Below are 4,411 nucleotides of genomic sequence, written 5' to 3'. Positions count from 1 at the left end.
GGGAGCCATGATGACATTCTCCGGCTGCATTGGCTGGTTGCTGCCATATATGTCTGATATGGGCCATCAACACAATATTCTCACGGCTGTAGCTGTGAGTAGATGGTAGTACCTATCTATAGACCAGATGGTGGCAAAGCCACATATAACCGCAGCGGTGATGCCAGAGAGGGTGGCACTCAAGAAAGCCCTCTTTGTGGGCATGAATGCTGTTGCCTGTTTGGGCACTTGGCAGTGGCATAGTGCCAAGGGGACGAGGGGTGTATGACACACTGGGTGTGCGCCCCTGCGGGGCCATGGCAGGGGTGTTTTGGGGCATTCCAGGGCAGGATGGGGGTGGATGGGGGTGTGGCAGGGGCGCAGGGTGTATGTGTGCCCTGGGCGCAGTTTCCCCTCGCTCTGCCCCTGGCATGCAGTCTCTAAAAGGTTTGCCATCACTGATCTAGACATTCTAAATGGATAAACAGAAAGATTCTATGAATTGGAACAGAACTCATTCCTAAAGATATACAAACATTTGGGAAGAACACTTTGTACCTACATTCCTAAAAAGTGTCATAGCCAGGATTTTACATGTACCTCAGAAATGAGATGCGCAAACAGTACATCCTGCCTTCAGTCCTTTTTCCTGGATGGATAAAACATCAGCTGTCATTTAACTATTGCACTTCTACCTTCAAAGGCAAATTGAAATAGATCCACTGCAAATTTGTTTGTAAATGGAGATTGGAATTTCAGAGGATATATACAGAATGATCACACAAAGTAGCTTTGTCTTATTTATCGCTAGGATAAATGCAGCAGCAGCTGCTTGAGTTATCACTGTTAAGTGGAGTCACAACCATTTTTCCACTGCAATACGACCTTCTGGCATGATGCTGTTGTAAGAATCACATGGGACTCGGCAACACAAGTAGGCTAATGTCCAGAATTGCATCTCCTAAGCTAGGTCTTAAATTTATTGCTAGAGGAAACAACATCCTTTAGGTTATTTCATGTTCAGGTAAGATTTAAGACATCTAACAGGCACAGCCTGAGCTTATCAACACAAAACTAGGGAAAAGCCAGAGCCCTCCTGGTCCCTTTTTTAAAAGCATCCTTTTGTTTTCACTAATCCAGCCCTGTCATTGTTTATTTAAGGAAGCAATTGAAGCACTTTGAAGGCCACACTATGGCTGCTCTGGACACCACAGAATCTGTGACAGTGGTGTGGATTGACATTGCTATGGCTTCATGAGCCTTGTGCAGGGTCAAGACCGCTCTCCGGTCCAGACTGTCCCTGAGGTTGCCCTTGCCATCCCTCAGAGAGGAGGCCTGAAGACTGGAGAGCTGTCAGACTACAGCATCTATTAATGACACCTTTAAGATATTATCACGTAAGTAGGTAAGTTGTATAATTTCTTAACCAGAGTTGGGAACTGTCCACTAGACATAGGTTTCTCCCACTCAGCTTTCAGGTGGCACTCAAAAAAACTGAGGAAGAGGGAAGACCTTCTTGCCCGACTCTGTGTCAGGGAGGAAATCCTTGTCACCGTTATGAGTGGATTGTAAGTCAGCATTGGGTTTTTCCGAACTGAGTACGGGTGGTGTCATCACGAACAGGAAAGAGAAAAAAGCAATTTTGTGCCTCCCTGATTGGATGGTGAGAAACACCCACACAAAATGTCCCCCACTCAGTGGGAGAATGTTTACTTCATTTCCCAGAATCACAGGCCTACTATTGTCTTTCAGGTTTGTCAATATTTTTATCAGGTAGTAATTGCAGATACCATTTAAACCCAGGACAACATGATCTGCTGATGTCAGGAGGGGTTATGAACAGGCCAAAGAGGCCATTAAACAGCATGTGGTAGACTTAGAGCATCAATCGGATGCAGCCGTATCTTCAACTTTTATTTCTAGTGATTCCAATAAGTATATTACCTCTCCTATGACATACATAACTAAACTTGAAGTAGACAATGTCTTTGTAAATCTGGACATGTAGAAACAATAGAACATGTGCGTCTCCAGTTTACTATAAAAATGTATGTACTCGTCTTACCTCACTGGTGCTGGGTAGATTGCCTGGGCACATAGGACAATCTTCTGCGCCTATGCTGCTCAGATACTAATTCTAATATTACAATGTTGCTAGGTTCTGTGCAGTAGCATCTGAAATACACTGCTGCATAGTCCGTGCCATAAAATAGGCTTAGACTTGAAATTTATAGTTGAAGTGCTGTAACTGTAAATTTCAAATCTAAGCCTATTTCATTGTCCACTTGTGCCTATTCTTTTTAGCTTTAAGCATTTTGCTTTCTTTTAAGTGCAAAGAAAGCAAAGTGCATTTTGCTTTCTTTTACCTTTTGCTGGTTTATACTGGTCTGCGACTATTCTGACACCTGACTTTCAATAACTTTTGTTCCTGGACTTGAAATTCTTTCCACCTTCTGTCATGTAGCAACCAAAACAAAGTACTCCAAAGTTGTTTACACCTATGTCAAGTGGGGAAGAAATATCTTCCATGCCTCGGTTGTGATTTTTTAAAATTAATGAAACCCAGTATAGTAGTGACACTTTACTGCTGGCTTATAACCAGGTTTCACTGGCTGTGACTTCTACTTCATTGTTTGTTATTGTGCCCTTGAAAACTTTTGGCCACAGGTTTCATCTTCTTCAATAGTTTGGATCTGTGTTCTGTGAAGTTTTCAACTTGCTATTGGGGAGATGCTCAACCTCAACAACAGAAGCTGTTGACAAATTTACAGAAAACTCAAAAGTAGCTGGACCTTCAGCAATCCCAGTAGAGTATCCAACTACTTGTGAATGGTGATACAAGTAGCACAGTGATTAAAGCACCTCTGGTGGCTAGCCCAAAATTCAGTAGTTAAAGATTAATTCAGATAAGTGCATAAGAACAGTTATTTGATATTTTAGATCCTCAGAATGTGAGGTTAAGTAGAAACTGGGAAAATGTGGCACAAATCTCTGCAAGATCACTTTTAAATCCTCTTGCTTGATAACAGTAGACATAGTCATGTTTATATTAGTGTTGCAATATATCAATTTTTTGCCTATTTTTTCCTATGAAGGTGACTGTTTCCCAAAAATGGATCTAATCTGGATTTTGCTTGCGTGCCCACCTTTAAGTATAATTTGAGACACATGAAAGCTAGATAACTTGAGCTGATTGACAAATGTACCTGTAAGAAATCTGTATCACCCAATTCCATATTGTTTTAGTCCTAAAGAACAACATTAAATAAAGCTAGCCATCATCTCAAGTTATTTCCCTGTTAACTGTTTTTACATCAAATATGCATGTTAGGCAAAGTATCAAAAAACCACAAAAGCAAAACCCCAAAAAAGTTAAATACATGGGTTTTTGTTTAACTGCTGTGCTCAATATGCAGTGTAATTGGAAGTTTTGGAAGTTTATTACAGGCTAAATTTGCAGTTACAAGAGAAATAATCGAATACTTAAATCAATAGAAAGGTCAAGGAAGAATCTTCCTGAAAGCCAGCAAGTACAAGAAGTAGGTGGTCTATTTAGGTCAATTTGACAGTGGCTTTGGCAAGGAATTGAAGCACACACTTTAGTGGGAGATATATAATCAAAGGCAACTATGGGTAGGATCCACCATGGGATTTCTAAAGACAAAGGGGGGGGGGGGCGAGCCGCGGTTGAGTGATTTCTAGTCAGTTCCCACCTCATGCTGTTCCTGGTTGCCTGCTCCCCAAAAGCACCACTGGAGGGCATCTGGGGATGCAGTAGGAGGAAAAAGAAAAGATGTTGTACTTCTCAGACAGGGATCCTTTCTGTCAGCAGAAATTCATGGTGAATTGAAGCTTGTATGTGTCCCTGTAGCGACCACGGAGACATTTACACTGTTTTTTCAGAATGAAGCGCTCCAAATCTGCAGTGTACTACCAAAATGTACACCAAACGGTGGGTGTATGCATGGAGCAGCTGGCCTGGCTGTGGCTCATTTGAACTTTTTGTATATAGGCTTAACAGGAAATATGGTGGTTCATGCCCTTTTTAGTGCTGATTGCTGGAATATAAATAAGTAACAAATCAGTGTGGTGGCCAATATGAAAGATCGGGGGACGGGATGGATTTCAGATTCAGCAAACAATTATATCTGCTTCTCTCAGCTGTTTGTCAGTACTTCTCCAGCCCTTGCTATCGCAGTTAAGAAGACAGCAGGCTGACTCTCAAACCAGGTAAATGTTCTTACCAAAAAAACTTCAGAAGGAGAAGGATACAGACAATTTCAGACACCAGAATTAAACTGATACAAGCCTAGATGCAGAGAGTTGAACGCAAAGCCTGACACAGTTGGCTTAAAAAAGAAAAAAAAAAGCTGTGGTACCCTGAAGAGAACTCCAGATGTACATGAAAGCTACCGAGAAAGTAGTTGAAAAG

The sequence above is a fragment of the Sphaerodactylus townsendi genome, linkage group LG09, assembly GCF_021028975.2.
Source record: "Sphaerodactylus townsendi isolate TG3544 linkage group LG09, MPM_Stown_v2.3, whole genome shotgun sequence".
Taxonomy (NCBI): domain Eukaryota; kingdom Metazoa; phylum Chordata; class Lepidosauria; order Squamata; family Sphaerodactylidae; genus Sphaerodactylus; species Sphaerodactylus townsendi.
This window is presented reverse-complemented; position numbering follows the sequence as displayed.